Raw genomic sequence first — 17,302 nt, 5'->3', positions numbered from 1 at the left:
GGCCCAAGAGAGAGAGGAATTAGGAAACAGCTGAGGAATGGTACTAAATATGAGAATCAGGGATCCTTCCCCCAAATGGAGTTTTTGGGTAGAACTCAGCAATGGAACAAGAGGCCTACCGAAGTGGAGTCAGGACATAACTAACCAATGCATTGTTGTGGAGCCCATTTATTCCAACTCCTATGTGAAAAGAATTCCCACAATAACATGGTACTTAAACACCACCAAGGGTAGGCACTATTTGGACAGCACTATTTATTAAGAAGTTTATTGTTGGTTTTTTTGTTTGCATTCTCCCTTTGACATCAAGCCAAATTTACATTTTTTTTTGAAAATTCTACCCATTGCTCCTAATTCTTCCCTCTCTGACCAAAGAAATTAAGCATAATCTCTCTTTGACATGAAAGCTTTACAAAAACTTGAAAATAATTATCATGTCCCCCTTTTCCACAGGCTGAACATATCCAGTTCCTTCAAATGGCCCTTAAATTCATGGGTTCTAGGGTTTTTCATAATTCTATTTCCTCTCCTCTGGACATCCTCCAGCTTATCAATATACTTCTTAAACCATGATGTCTAGAATTGAACACGATCCTGCAGATAAGGTCTGATAATGACAGAATGCAATGGGATTATCACTTACATGTTTCTAAAAACTGAGACCTTCCTAATGCAGTCCAAATAGCATTTTTGGCTGCCACATCATACTCTGATGATTCGTTTTTAGCTTGCAGTCCATTAAAATAATCAGCTTTTCAAAATAACTCATTTCTCCATGCCTCCCTCCATCCTATATTTGTGGAGTCAATTTTTTTTACCTAAATGTAAAACTTCATATTTATCCTTATTGAATTAGATATAATTAGAATTAACCCAATGGTCTAGCCTGTCATGATCCTTTTGGATCCTGAAGCTGCCATCCTCTTTGCTATCTATCCCTCTGAGATTTCTTTCACCTACAGATTTGATGGGCATACTATCTATGCATGTATACAAAGAATTAATTTTAAAAATTTGTTTATCAGCACAAGGCCAAGCTCAGATACTTGGGGCTACCTGAGGAGAACTCTGTTCATTTTCACATTAGACCATTGACATCTACTCTTTTTTTGTCCAGCCACCTAACAAGTTGTCAATCCAAGTTATTTATTATTGCTTAAATGCATTTCTTTTCCACCCTACTAGACTTGCATGAGATACTTTATCTAAAACTTTGCTGAAATATAGGTATACTATATCCACAGCATCCTCCTCATCCATTGATTTATTATTTATTTTCAATAAATGAAGGGTTAGTTTGCTATGATCTTGTTTCTTGGTTAAGCCATCAAGATCTTTGGAATCATCACTTCCCTTTATAGATGCCCCTATCTTTAGTTATAAATTCTACATATAATTTTTCCAGGATTGATGTAGTTTGCAAACTCCTCTCCCTCTCTCTCTCTCTCTCTCTCTCTCTCTCTCTTTCTCTAACATTGGCCATTTTTAGTCTTGTAGTATCTATCCTATTTCTTAGGATTTTGGAAACATGATTCATTCTTCCCCAATGTATTAGAATATGTGAGAATAAGGACATACAAAGCTAGACAAGGTGGTAAGAGATGTATTCACTTTTGGTTGGATTTAGATTTCTATGAGTGCAAAAAGATAGAATATGAGGAACTGGTTTAGTATAATTCCAGAAAAAAAAATAGAAAATGGCAGAGGAAGCTAAATACTGAAGAGTGACCCAGGTTACATGGATGGTGATGAAAGAGTAGAGAATAATGAGAGGTGAAAGGGATTTTAAGCTCCTTACATGCCTGGCCCTGTATGAACAAACCCACTAAGTGAAAGCAGTATTTTCTTTCTATCAATAACATTTTTTTCTAGCAATAAATCTGGGTAATTTTATTGTAATACAGAGCATAGCTCTCATGAAACAACATATATTTATTTATTAATATATAAGAACAATTAAAAGGTGATACCTTTTTATTGTAGTATCATAGATTTATAACCTGAAAGGACTTTCAAAGTCATCTAGCCCAGATACCTGATTTTATACATGAAGAAATGAAACAGAGATTTTAAGTGACATCCAAGGTCATAAAAAATAAGTGTTTGTGCCAATATTACTTAACAAAAACTCCGAATCTAAATCTAGCAATCTTTCCAATTTTTACAGAAGCTCATTTGTTTGCTTATCACACTAGTATCACTTTATCACAATAGTAGTCCTAGAAAAGCTTAGCTAAGACACAGTCTTTTCCCTGATGGAGTTTACAGTCTTATAGGAGTATGGCAAAATACACAGATAAGTACTGAATCCCTTATTGTTTCATGAATAATTAAAAATAAATAAATAAATACATTTTATAAATAGGCCTACCTACATTATTGAAATCACAGATTCACCAAAATAGGCAAAGATACAAGGAAAGAATCAAAGAAATTCCAAAGGTTTTAAACATGGATAAGTGAGTGACCACAGCAGTTACAACAAAGTTCTTTGAGCAGTCCATTCCAGCAGGTTTTTAGGACAAGAGAGTATGAGAGAAGTCTTCCTCAAGGAGGTGATATTCTGTTCGGGCTTTAAAGGAGTAGGAGAAAGATAGAGGAGAATCTTCACATGAAAGGAAATATAGGATGAGTGTTACACAATGTAAATGGATACAGAAAATCAGAACGGTCCCTAGGGAACAGACAACTTTCTAAAAAAGCAAGATAGTCTTTGAAATGCAAGGCCTTGAGTGCCAGTCAAAGTACATTGAATATTACATGGTATGTCATGTGATGGGACTAGATCTATGCATAAGGGAACAATTGTTCCAGCAGTGCTATGAAGGATGAGTTAGAGATGGATGAATATAAAGACAAGTAGTCTTTTGGTAGGCTATTGCAATAGCCCAACTGGGTGATATTTGTTCTTGGAAGGGTAGAAGTAGTCAGAAGATAAAGGACAAGACAGATGTCACAGAAATGAAGTATATGATGACTCCAATATAGGTCTGAAGACTACAGAAGTGACACAAAGGATGTTATTAGAGAAATTTGTAACTAGTAAAGGAAATGGGCCTTATCTGTACCAACAGCAATGATAACTGATGGCCATTCCATGTACTCCATTGAAATTCCAGACAATTACAACAGACCTTGAAGAAAGAAGCATGTTGGCTGAACCTTCATTGAGGATTTTTGGAGGATATGGATAAGAGACCCACAGATTCAGAAGACACGAATAGGTTGAAATTCATACCACTGGAGGTCTGCCTACATTATTGAAATCACAGATCCACCAAAGTATCCAAAGAGTCAAGGAAAGAATCAAAGATATTCATAAGATTTTGAACATGGAAGAGTGAGCGATGGCAACAGTCAGTGGTGATCAAAAATGTCATTTTTCAACCGTAACAATCATAGCAATAATAGTGATATTTACTCACAATTATGTAGCCCTTTGTTCTTGAGTTCTTTTATACAATTCCTCATTGTCACATAACAAACTGTTCAGGGAGATGGAACAATTATCTTTAAGCCCTTTGTGTTATTGAAAAAGTTGGGGCCAAGGGAATTTGTCATTTATCCAAACTTACATAGCTCATTAATGAATCAACATGAGTAAAGTGTATAATAACACTAGGAACATAGTTTCCAAGTCAAGTTAAAAAGCATTTATTAAGTATTATGTCTTGTACCAGTAAAGTTTTTTTTTTTCCCTAATAGCCATCAGTTTACCTTCTAATATGTCCCTTACCTTCTCATTGGAGTGGCATCATACAAAAGGTCAGGTAGATGGGGAATGAGACTGGAAAGGAAGGGGGCAAGGTTGTAAAAGGATTCATATCCTTTTATTATTTAGCCAACAAGTCAAGTCTGCAAGCGTTAATTAATTGCCTACTATATGAAAGGCACTGTGCTTAGAGCTGGTTCAGAGACAGGAAAAAAATAGTTCCTATTCTCAAGGAATTCACAGTCTAATGGGGGAGAAAACATGTGCAACTGACAAAAACTAGCTACATCCAGGATGCATTAGAGATAATCTTAGAGAGAAAGACACTAAGATTAAGCATGGATGGGAAAGGTTTCTAGCAGAAGGTAGAAATTTAACTGAGATTTGAAGGAAATCATGGAAGCCAGAAGACAGTTGAGGAGAGAGAGGGAGTTACCAGATGATCTGGTAGCTGTATCAGAAGCTATGAGAGAAGACAGGTTCTAGGCATCTGAGTTCTATTCCCATCTCCTGCACTTAGTAAGTAGCTCTATGAATTTGAACTTACAAGCTCTAGACCTCAATGTCATCGTGTATAAAAATGACTATTTTGAATTAGATTCTTGCAGTCAAGACTCAATTATTTTATTAGTATTACTTTTGAAAAAATATATTGAATAACTCTGATACCGATAGCCAAAATGAATATGGCTTTCATTTCCGCCATTGTTTATAAAGCACATTTTATTTTTTTAAAAAAAAATTAAACTAAAATTCCTCATTTAAGCAATCATTTTTATAATGGCCCTAGATTATTTTTTGCTTCTTTCATAGTTTATAAATACATTTTTCACCTTATGTTTTCAAAAGGTCAATTTAATGAAATGCACCCCCCCCCCCACCAACAACACCTGCACTAAATGGAAAACTTTCCTGTAAATATGTCATTTTTTTGCCTTTGAATGAAATGTTTTCTTAGTTTCCAAGATTCTTTCAGAAATTATTAAGATAGAAAGAGGTATTCTGAATTCATTTTTTGAGAGGCAAGTCTAATTCAAAGCTAAAAAATGTAGGCTTTAGTTCTAAATTTAGAACTCTACAATTTTCTAGTGTGTTCAAAAATTATTTAACTGCAGTTAATAATGTATTATTTATTCTAACATCAGTTCTAAAAAATTGCAACCATTTGGCACATTATCTCAATTTTCTCTTAAAACATCTTTTTGAAGTCATGCTAACTGCATGATTTTACTAGAGCTGTTAACAATCAATTTTGCTTACAAAATTCTAGACTATGAATTGTTATATGTGGCTACCACTCTTCTGCTTAAAAGTGGACAGACAGGCCAGCAGACATGCAGACTTGTCTATAGAGTAGCAACTAATTGCTACTTTTAGTGGAATCAGATATGATAATATAGATCTCCATTTTCTACATTTAGGTGAAGAAATTACACATAGCTTTAGCCTGTGTTGTTCAACCTTGACAATCTTTAGTCCACAGCTGCTTTCTAAAATCACATGGGACTTATTAACATTGAACTATACAACAGGATTGTGTGTGTGTGTGAAGTGATTTTTTTTTACATTTCAAGTTGGTGTGAGGTTACTTCTCAACTTCATTTGTCTTCTTCATCTAAATTTTGCTGAACATTAAACAATATGTTGACAACTGAATATTAATATAATTTTTTCACCTCCTAACTCTCATATCACTCTCTTTTTTACAGCAGTATATTCTAATTTGTTTTGAGGGCAACTAGATGGTGCAGTAGATAAAGTTATAGGAAGACCTAGGTTCAAACCTGATTCAGACACTTACTAGCTGGGTGACCCTAAGCAATTCACAATTTTTGTCTACCCTAGTTTCCTCTTCTATAAAATGAGGATAGTGGTGAAGATCAAATAAGATATTATTTCTGTAAATTTTTTATTTATTTTAAACTTAAATATAAAATGAGAAAAGAAAGTTTCCATGTACACAGCAGAGCATAGGAAAGAATTCAACATAAAGCAATACATTTGCATTTAAAGAAACACCTATATAATAAATACTACATGTTGTTTTCAACACTACACAGTTTTTCTTTGCTTCCTTCTCAGCATTAGCTATTATTAATACTTATTAAATAAGTATATATATATATATTATAAGTACAATAAAAATGTTTTGGGAAAAGATACTAGCAGCTAAGAATCAGGAAAAACCATTTAGATGGTAGCACTTCAGCAGAGATAAGATACTATTTGTAAAAGTGCTTTGCAAGCCTTAAAATCCTTTATAGAATCCAACTATTATTGTTTGTGGTGGTGATATTGGTGATAGTAGATCAATAGTGTATGTTTTTGTTAGGTTGTAACTTTCATAGGAGTCAACCTGTTACTTCTCTTTGTGTATATCACAGTTCCTAAATCAGTGCCCTATTGATAGTAGATGCCCCACAAATACTGAGTTGAATTTGCACTTCAGTGACATTACAGACAATGTTGCTACAGACATAACCAGTTTCTTCTTAAAAAACAAAACAGAAACAAAGAAAAACATTATCTTTGTTTAGGACCAATAGAGTAGGAGTTGGTAGAAGAGAAAATCAATAATAAAAATGGACAGTTGTGGTCCAGAGCATGTATCTCTAATCTTTTTGACTATTCCTTTTAAAATTTATATTATATTATATTCCTTTTTTTTGAAGAACTGCTTCTAATAGTGACATTTTGAGTCCCTGGAAATGTTTGTATACATATTCAAACCTGGCCATCATTTACATTTGACAGTTTAAAAATCCATTTTTAGTAAAAGTTTTGATGATTTATGTCTTTCATATTTGCTCATAAACCTCTCCTTTCCCTCAAAGTATTCATTCCCATATCATGCTGCAGTTTAGGGGGAAAAACAGACAAATAATCTTTAAAAATGTTTGGAATAATTTTTTTCCAATTTATGAAGGCAATTTTCAATACTTCAATAAGTACATGATTTCTAACATGCATATTGCAGCCCGTTTTCTTCAAATCCTTCATAATTTTAATGAATATCCTCCCTCAACTACATCTTTCATATGGGATCAGCCCAATGTGAAGGTGTTTCTGTGGGCCTTTCCCCCCACATTTTATGAGAATTAGTTCAGTGTTTGGTCTACTTGTCTAATATATCCAAGTTTCTTAATTGATCAAGTCCTAATTCTCATAACATATTTTCTGGATCCTATTTTCACGTCACTTCTTCTATGCAAATTGTTGTTGGCAGTATGTTGCAACCCATTTCAAAATATCAAACATCTTTCTGTTGCTTTTTCGGTGACCCATAATTTTTGTTCTTTGAAGATTATAGTATTACATGAATTTAAGTCTAATAATATCCCTGGGATAATATTAATGTTAAAAAGGTAGGCTTTGATCATAAGGAGCAAGCTCAGTTCCAGAGAAGAGATGACAAAATGTACCTCCTTCTCTTCTTTGTAGAGGTATAACAAAATGAGAGTGGAACATTATGTATATTTTTCAACTCAGTTGATGTGTTGGTTAGTTTTGCCAAACTGTTCATTCTTCTTTTATAAATATATATATATAATACATTAGTTTGCTAAGTAGGGAAAAGGGGAAAATATATTTAAAATGTAAAGTAAAAACATAACATCATTTATTTGATTGTGGGTCCGGCTCATTGTCCATTTTCAGTGCCTGTCAATTTTAAATGGTATGGGGAAAACTTTTAGGAGAAAAACTTTTAGAGCTATGTTTTGGTCTGTTATGTGTTTTATTTTTTAAAATCAACAAATGATAAATGCAATGGAATTTATTCTGAAATAGGGTTCAAATGGTGTGAATGTGAAGATAGTGTCTGCTGATTAAAATAATTTACAAAAATCTGCCTATTCCTTTCCCATGTTTTTACCACTATATATTTAGATCAATGGCTCTAAAACTTTTTTTTTTGTTTCAGGACTTCTTTAAATTTATAAAAATCATTGAGAACTCCAAAAAGTTTTTTGTTTATGTGGTTTATATCTATCTATCTATCGATCGATCGATCGATCAATCGATCTGTCTGTCTCCCCCTCTCTCTCTCTCTCTCTCTCTCTCTATATATATATATATATATATATATATATATACACACACATATATATAAATAATTAAAATGGATCAATGTCTTAAAATGTGTCATTAACTCATTAAAATAATAACAAAGTTAATATGTAGAAAAATAATGAAAAACAAGTGTCTTTTCAAAAGAAAGTAATGAAAAGAATAGATTTTTTTTCCAAATTTCTGCTTATGGCTCCTCATATCTGCATCTACTTCAATTTATTATATGTTGTTGTGATTGAAATATATGAAGAAAATTTGGCTTCACAGAGATACATAGTTAGAAAAGGTGAGAGCCTTTTAATAGCCTTTTAGGAATATTGCACATAATCCTTTTTGAAATAAAACAAAAACTCAACAAGTGGAAGTGTCTTAAAGGTTACTTGCAATATAGATTCTGAAACCATATTAAATGAACTTTTTTTGTCCCCCTTTTACGTTAAATTATATTGTCCTATCTTGCACTTTAAATGAATCTTTTACCCATCAATGATTTTGTGTCATGCGTGAGTCATTTTGAAAATAAGGGTCACTGATTTATGCAGATCTTCCAAATGTTGACATGTTTCTTTTTGATATATGGGTGCATATACATTTATGTACGTGTATATGTATATATCTGTGTATGTGTACACACATACACACACATGCATACACACATACATTTGCTAATTTCACCACAATTTCATAAGAAAAGTCTTTAAGGATTGGGAATCTGTCAACCTTCCCAGAATTTCATACATACACACACACACACACGCGCGCGCGCACGTGCGCGCACACACACACGCACACACAATTATATGTATATGCAAATATGTAGCATGTATTTTGCATATACATGTATATGCATATATATTATATGTATATATTGGCATATTTTTGTAATGGCATTTAAGAATACACGTATAGGTATACATATATATGTATATATGTATATTATATACATACATAAATATACATACACACAATGGATGCAAGTTTTCCAAAATTCTAATTTTTCACTTGAAATATCAAATTTCATCATTGGTTACATATGTAGTCAGTTGTTTTCTTTGAAGTGACTAGATTACTTCATTATTTTTTAAGAAAATGTTTGCTGAATACTCTGCTGAATAACTATAATTCATCTATCAGTTGTTCTTTCAAGTAATAATGGTTTCCAAGAAAAAAAATAATAACTACCTCATCTTACGCCTGTATCGCATAAGTGTTCTTCCTTAAAACAATCATCATACTGGTTGTATATGGAAGCATTATGTTTGTAGTTCCCATTTCATCACAAAGAAAGTTTATATATATATATATATATATATATATATATATATATATATATATATATATATATATACACATAGTGTCCCTAAAGTCCAGACACATAGGAAAAATGAATATTTTGGAATATTTGGAATATTAACAGACCTTAGCCCCTTGACTTCTTTTTCTGGGGAGAAAAGGAGAAGGTGTACTCAATGAAAATCACAGATGCAACACACTTGATTGAACACATAAAGAGTGAATGTGCTAAAATTGATTGCAATGTGGAGTTATTGCATTGAGTTCACATGAATCTTGCAAAGCACATCAACTTTTGCATAACAAATGATGGAAATCATATTGAAAATATTATTTGTTAATATTCCATTTAAATAAAATGTTGTTGAAAATTTCATTCAGTTCATTTCTTGAAAATATGCATTTTTGCCTATGTATCCAGACTTTAGGAGCAATATAGGTCTTATGGATCAAGATTTAATAAAGTTAATTGTTTTTATCCATTTATCATGGACATTCTTAAGTTAAACTGGTATGTTTTTGTAATTGCAAGTGGTGCTTGGTATTTAAGAATATACCGACAACTAATAGAGTCTTTTGTCACTGTCTTGATTTATGCTAAAGTGCCAATAGTTTCACCCAACATTACTTTAGTACCCTCAATGCAAAAATCGACAGTTGTTCCAATTTCAACTATGACATTTAAAAAAAGAAAATGTTATCCAACATTTTGAATATTTTAGCACCACTTGTTTGTAGTTGTTATTCACATAAAATATCTTCGATGATTAGTTGATGATGAGACCAAATGGATACAAGCAAAATAACAAGTCCAGTCATGTTTCTAGATTCATCCATTTCTAAGGCAAAATTGAAATTCTGGAGATGAGATATTAACTCAGTCTTGACATTTGCAACTAAATTTTTAAAACACAAACCGTGCAGCCTCTGGAAAGCTTCATTGTGCACTCATCAGAGAATGAGAATGAAAAAGGCAGAGTGTCTCAGTGTTATACTAAAAGTAGTTTGACCTCACAGCCTACCTGAAAAGGTCTTGAGGACCCTCAACTGTCCTCAGCAGATCATGTTTTGAGAACCACTGAAGTAGATAGTTAACAAATTCTGGCTACATATGTAAGCATTGTCTCAGGCTACCAAATTGGATATTTTGAAGAAAAGTTATTTTGATCTAGATTATTTTTTCCTATACAAACATATTTATCAAATACAGGGTGTTCATAAAATCTGGTCACATAGGCAAAATTGCATATTTTCAAGAAATAAAATGAATAAAATTTTTAACAACATTTTATTTAATTGGAATATTAACAAATAACATCTTTTGTATGATTTCCATCATTTGTGATGCAAAGGTTGATGCACTTTGCAAGATTCATGTGAACTCAATGCAATAACTCCACATTTCCTATGTGTCCAGACTTTAGGGACACCCTGTACATAATACTACTCAGAGCAGGAATTGAGAAGCTGTGAATTGGAAACTTAGACATCAGGAAGCAATCCAAGGGCCTAAGGAACTCTGCCCTGCCCCCACTCCATACTCTCTGTTGCTGATTCTCTCTCTCTCTCTTTCTCTCTCTCTCTCTCTCTCTCTCTCTCTCTCTCTCTCTCTCTCTCAATCTCCATCACTCCTTTCCTCCCTCCCTCCCCCACTTTCTGTCTCTGACTCACTCTCTGGTTTCCATGGTTTGGTTTATTTAGTTTTCACTCATCAATCTGTAATTTATAAGGGATATAGGAATGTGTTGGAGGTTGTCTATGATAAAATAGTACCAGTAAAGAATTAAAATTGAATATTATGAAGAATTTTAATATTCCTAAGATGCTTAAAACAGGACTTCAATCTGTGAATGTCAGAATTCACTTTCCCATAAAGTGCTACACACCTGTGTTGTTTTATTTCAAAATTTGTTTCTGGTAACTTTTGAATTGCATCAGAGAAAAAATATATACTCTGAAATAAACCATTTGATATTTGAAGTAAATATTGTAGAGTAAGAACATTGGTCATAGGGAATAACAGATGGTCAAATGGACATTGTGTTTTTTTTATATTATACTGGACCACTTGGAAATAAGTAAGAATTCAAGCAGTCAATAAGCAGCATGAACTTTGCTGACCCATTGGCTTCTAGTATGAAATATAGTGGGAAGTTTGTGCTATTTGTAATTTTTGTTTGTTTCAGAATGACTCCATCTAAGTCAAAGAAACTGACTAGATATATTTGGAATTCTTAGTTCCATTTTGATCTTGTTATTTAGAGTAGAATGATTCAAAAAGCTCTAATAAATAACCTTTTATCCCTTCAATTTTATCAGTTTGCCTGCATTCTTTCAAGCTCACATTCTCTCTCACCCCCCTCATCCATCCTATCCACAAGCCTCCCTTATCATCTAGTTTCTTTTCTTTATCTTTCCCTGTCCTTGAATGTGTTCAGCTATCTATGGCATCAGCTCTAAAGGGAACAGAAGTGCTGAGTAAGAAAAAAATGATAGCTCATTCCATTTGCTCTCTGGAGAAAAGAGAGGGAACATCAGCTGGATATACTTTCTGATGACCAGTATTCCCCCCTTTTTTCAATTTTATGTAGGAAATGCAAATATTGTAGAAGCAGTTGCCTCTATTTATGGCTCTTCTCATTGTATTTATTGCCTTCAGGTCAGCATCAATTCCAAAAAAGTATCATCCATCAACAGTATGTGCCATTATACTGAAACAGGAGCTACTGCAGTAAGGAAGGATTGAGCTACTTATTTTAACTAACATGAGGCTTTGAAGGAATTTGTCATGAAAATGTGAATAGTATCCTTTCTAAAGACTCAAAACCTTAAGTTTTCTCTTTCTACCTAAGTGAACCTGATCTATCTTCATCTCCATTTTTTTAAGGGAGGGGAAAGAATGAGCTCTGCACATTTGCTTGAACATAGGTCCTTGACAACATGAATACCTTCTCACATTTCATAGATATAACTAAAAGAAATATTCACTGACAACAGCAGAAGAAACAAAATGATATTTATATATTTCCTAGTATATTCAGAACCAGGGTCTAGGAACCTATGCTGATACTTAGATAAACCATTCATTCTGTCTTCAAGGAACTTATAGTAAAGTGAGCAGATTGATACTAACACTATAATACATAATTTTTCAGGAAAAAAGTGTAATGGATATCTGCAAAACAATGTTCAATATGTGATCTACTGAGGAATGTTCATATCAACATGAGAAATCAGGAAAATATTTTAGAAGTATATAACATTTGAACAAGTTTTTTTTTAATTATAGGAAAATTAATCATGATGGCTAATGAGAGATAACATTCTAGACACAGGGAACGGGTATGAGCAAAAGCATTGAAAATGTGTGTGTATGGTAACTGAACAAAGATCAGTCCAGTTTGAAAGCATCCTAGAATCCATGAGGGGAAATTATATGAGATGATATTGGAAAGGCAGGGTAACATCAGATTGGAGTAGTCTTGAATGCCAAAGAAGGTTAAATTTTACTAGAGAGTCAAAGTACTGAATATTTTCAAGAGAAAGTGGACATCTGAACTAGATTAAAATTATGTAAAATAAGGACATAAAAGACCTGCTTTTAGGACATAGTAGAATTTGCAAAGGAAGAGAGTTGGAAAATAGAATGTAGTGTATGAGGGCTGGCTTGAAGGATAGATTGGCTAGAATGAAAATTTGCATGAAGGAAAATGCATAAAGCAGAATGAAATGACAAAAAAGATAGTTGGCACTCACATTATTAAGAGTTATAAATTTTAGACTTTTTTTGCCTTTGAACCTAGCAAGGGTAGTCTTTGTACTGGGGGAAGGAGCCAAGATAGCTGCCTGAAAACAGCATCTTACCAGAGCTCTCTCACAAATTCTGTCAGTTACCTAAAAAAAGTGAATCTGAGTAGATGTGAGAGAGTTAGAAGCCATTAGCAGACTGAGTGGGGCAAATTTCCAAACCACGAGAGTCCACAAGGTAGACAGGACAGATCTATAGGCTGGGAGAGGGTCTGGTGCATGGAGCTACACCAAACCACACCAAAGCTGAAGGAGTTGTGGAACTTAGCCAGAGATCTAGGCTGGGAACACAAAATTGGTGGTGATCCGCAGGCCTCCCAGCCCAGGACTGGAGTCTGTTGGAGCTACAGGAGGCAGCAGCACAGCCCCTGCAGCCATGAGAACAACTACTCCTGAGGCTTGCACTCCACACATTAGAGGTTTGAAACTCACCTTCTTGAACTTCCAGGAGACATGATGACAAAATAAAATGGCTCTCATCCCTCCCTTTCACCCAGAAAATACTCCCTCTGGAGAGAGCTTAAAATAGAGGAGCCAGAACTGGGTCTTCAGTAGCCAAATAGTGGGGAGGCCCAAGGGAGTGGAGCCAGCAAGGGTTAACACCAGGAACTGTGAGGTGCCATAGCACAGACTGGGGAAGTGGCAGACACAAGGACAGACAATGGCTGAGACCATCCCTCCCCCACACCTCATGAAACCAGAGGCTATAGCACACTAAGCCAGTAACTAGGCCCACAATTCCCAGAACAAGAAGCCTGGGATAGAGCCCCCTAAGCCCCAGAAGCAGAAATCCACTTTAAGGCCAGGAAAAAAGTTAATCAACATGAAGAAGCACTCGAGGAAACTAAGGATTGTTGATTCTTTTCATGGATACAGAGAAGATCAAAATACCAATCTAGAAGAGGACAACATAGACACTATACCCACATCTGAAATCTCAAAAGGGAATGTGAACTGGTATCAAGCCCAAAAAGCATCTCTGGAAGAGGCCAAGGAAAATTTTAAAAACCAAGTTAGAGAGATAAAGAAAAAAATGGAAAATAAAATTCTCTGATGAGAACAAATCTTTCAAAAGTAAAATTGGTGAAATGGATAAAGAGAATCAGCATCTATTTAGAAAGAATGATGCCCTGAAAAGTAAAACTGACCAAATGGAAAAGGAAACTCAGAAGAAAAATGAAGATAACAATTCATTAAAAATTAAAATTGAGCAAATAGAAGCTAATAACTCTATAAGGCATAAAGAATCAGTCAAACAAAATCTAAACAATGAAAACATAAAAGAAAATGTGAAATGTCTGATTGGAAAAACACCTGACCTGCAAAATAGATCCAGGAGAGACAATTTAAGAATTATTGGTGTACCAGAAAGGCATGATGAAAAAAAGAGCCTGGACGGTATCTTCCAAGAAATCATTATGGATAATTTCCCCGAGGTCCTAGATCCAGAGGGTAAAATACTCATCAAAAGAATCCACCGATCACCCCCTGAAAGAGATCCCAAATTGAAAACTCCAAGAAATACTATAGCCAAATTCCAGCATTATCAGGTCAAGGAGAAAATACTGCAGGCAGTCAGAAAGAAACAATTCAAATATCACAGAACTACAGTCAGGAACACACAGGATCTTTCAGCTTCTACATTAAAAGACAGGAGAAACTGAAATATGATATTCAGAAAGGCAAAGGAGCTTGGATCAACTACCCAGCAAAATTAAGCATAATTTTTCAGGCAAGGAGATGGACATTCAATGAAATGAGGGAATTCCAGACATGAAAAGGAAAACGGGGGAGAAAACTGTTGTTACTCAATAAGGGCAAATTATTTAAATCCTTATACAGGATTATATTGTTTTATACATGTTTTATATATATGGCAATCTTGAGAATAGTACAGTTATTATGACAAATGAAAGGGATATACATAGACTGTAGGTGTCAGTATAAAAAACTGATATAATGATAAAAAATTAATTAAGAGATATAAAGGGATGGTCCTGGGAGAAGAGGTAAAGAGGTAATAGAAAAGGGTAAAGTGCATCACATGAAGAGGAACAATAATATATTATAGTAGAGGGAAAGGAGGGAGGGAGAAGAGCAGTACTTAAACTTTACTCTCATTGGATTTGGTTCAAGAAGGGAATAACATACTCTGATTAGTACAGAAATCAAACTTGTCCTAAAGGCAGTAGGAGGGGAAAGGGAAAAGAAAAGGGAGGGGGGTGGTCAGAAAGGAGGGAAGAAGTAGCAAGGGAAAAAAGGGAAGATAAGGGAGGGGAATCAAGAGGGAGGGTAAACTGAGGAAGGTGGGGGTCAAAAGCAAAACTCTTTTGAGGAATGGAGGGGAGAAGGGAGAAATAAAAGCATAAACAGGGGAAAAATAGGATGGAGGAAAAGACACAGATAGTAATCATAGCTGTGAATGTGAATGGGATGAACTCTCCCATAAAAAAGAAGAAGATAGCAGAATAGTCTAAAAACCATAATCCTACAATATGTTGTTTACAAGAAACACATTTGAAACAAGGGGATACACAAAGGGTAAAGGTAAAAGGCTGAAGTAGAATATATTGTGCCTCAGCTAAAGTAAAAAAAAAAAAAAAGCAGGAGTAGCAATCCTAATCTCAGATAAAACAAAAGCAAAGATAGATCTAATTAAAAGAGATAAGGAAGGACAGTATATCCTGCTAAAAGGCACCATAGACCATGAAGCAATATCATTATTTAACATATATGCACCAAGTGGTATAGCATGAAAATTCTTAGAGGAGAAGTTAAGGGACTTACAGGAAGAAATACACAGCAAAACCATACCAGTGGGGGACCTCAGCTTCTCCCTCTCTGAACATGATAAATCTAACTTCAAAATAAACAAGAAAGGAATTAAGGAGGTAAATAGAATTTTAGAAAAGGCAGATATGATAGACCTCTGGAGAAAATTGAATGTGGATAAAAAGGAATGTATTTTTTTCTCAGTGGTACATGGCACATAATTTCCTTTCCATATTCAATTATATAGGTAAACTTTTTTCCATGTGATCTTTGCAATGCTTGAGTTCACCAGACCAACAAATCCTGCAATATTTCTATTAGTCATTGATTTATGTTCTTTAAGAACCATAACCTTGCATGCTTTTTTACTTTGTTTTTTCCCCTCCTCCCAACCCTCCAGAAGACTACAATAAAGTTTAGATAGGTTTCCCTATAGCTATGGATATATACTTATACATATACACATACACATACACATACATAGACATATACTTTCCCAAACATACTCTACTCTTAATCTTTGTTTTAATGTTTGTGCATATCTCTTGTTTCCTATCCCTTCTGACTCCTCTACTTTACTTCTACCCACTACCTTGCCTTCCTATCACTTGCCTACCCCCCTGCAAGGATCGCTCTCCTATCCTCCCATTCCCATAGATCTGAACACCCTTCTATACCCCCTTGTACCTATTCCCTCAGCCTTTCCTCTAAAAATCCCCCTCTTGTCCTCTCCCCCTCCTTATGCCCCTACCATCTTATTTCTTCTAAATTTAGAAGACTTTCGCACTCTTCTAAATATACATGTATCGTTCCCTCCTGAACCCATTCCTGATGAAAGTAGGTTACCAGAACCACCCGCCCTCCTCCCCCATCTAATTCCTCTGTATCCATTCTTCCTCTTGCACCTCATTTATATAAAATAATTACTCTTTTTAGCTGTTCCTAAATGGTTTTACTTTGTAAATTCATATCACAGTCAGATTTACCCCAATCTCTCTTATAAACTCGCCGATTATTAATAAGAACCTTAGACATGCAATTTACGCACATAAAAGGTAAACAGTCTGTCCTTATGAATCCTTTTAGTCAGTCTTTGGTACATACTTAAGCTTCTCTTGGTTCTTGTACGTCACATTTTCTATTAAGTTCAAGATTTTTTTTAACAAAGTCTTGAAAGTCTGAAAGTTTATCAAACATCCATTTTTTTCATTCATGATAATACTTAACTTTGCAGGGTATGATATTTTCAGCTGGAGCCCCAGGGCTTTGGCTCTTCAATATATTGTGTTCCAAGACTGTTTCTGCTGCTAGGTCTTGTGTCATTCTAGTTGTGGCACCATCATATTTGAATTGTTTTAAACTTGAGGCTTTTAATATTTCATCCTTGAGCTGGGGGAGTTTGGAATTTGACTATGATATTCCTATGAGTTTTCCTCATAGGATCTCTTTTAAGTGGTGATCAATGGATTTTTTTCTATTTCTACTTCCCTGCCTTGTTCTAATGCTTCAGGAAAATTTTCCTTAATTATTTCTTGTATTATTGTATCAAGATTCTTTTTTGATCATAACTTTCAATTAGTTGGATTATTTTCATATTTTCTCTTCTTGATCTATTCTTCAAATCTTTTGTTTTCCTTTTAAGATGCT

This window comes from Trichosurus vulpecula, chromosome 1, assembly GCF_011100635.1.
Source record: "Trichosurus vulpecula isolate mTriVul1 chromosome 1, mTriVul1.pri, whole genome shotgun sequence".
Classification (NCBI taxonomy): domain Eukaryota; kingdom Metazoa; phylum Chordata; class Mammalia; order Diprotodontia; family Phalangeridae; genus Trichosurus; species Trichosurus vulpecula.
Note: the sequence above shows the minus strand (reverse complement) of the source record.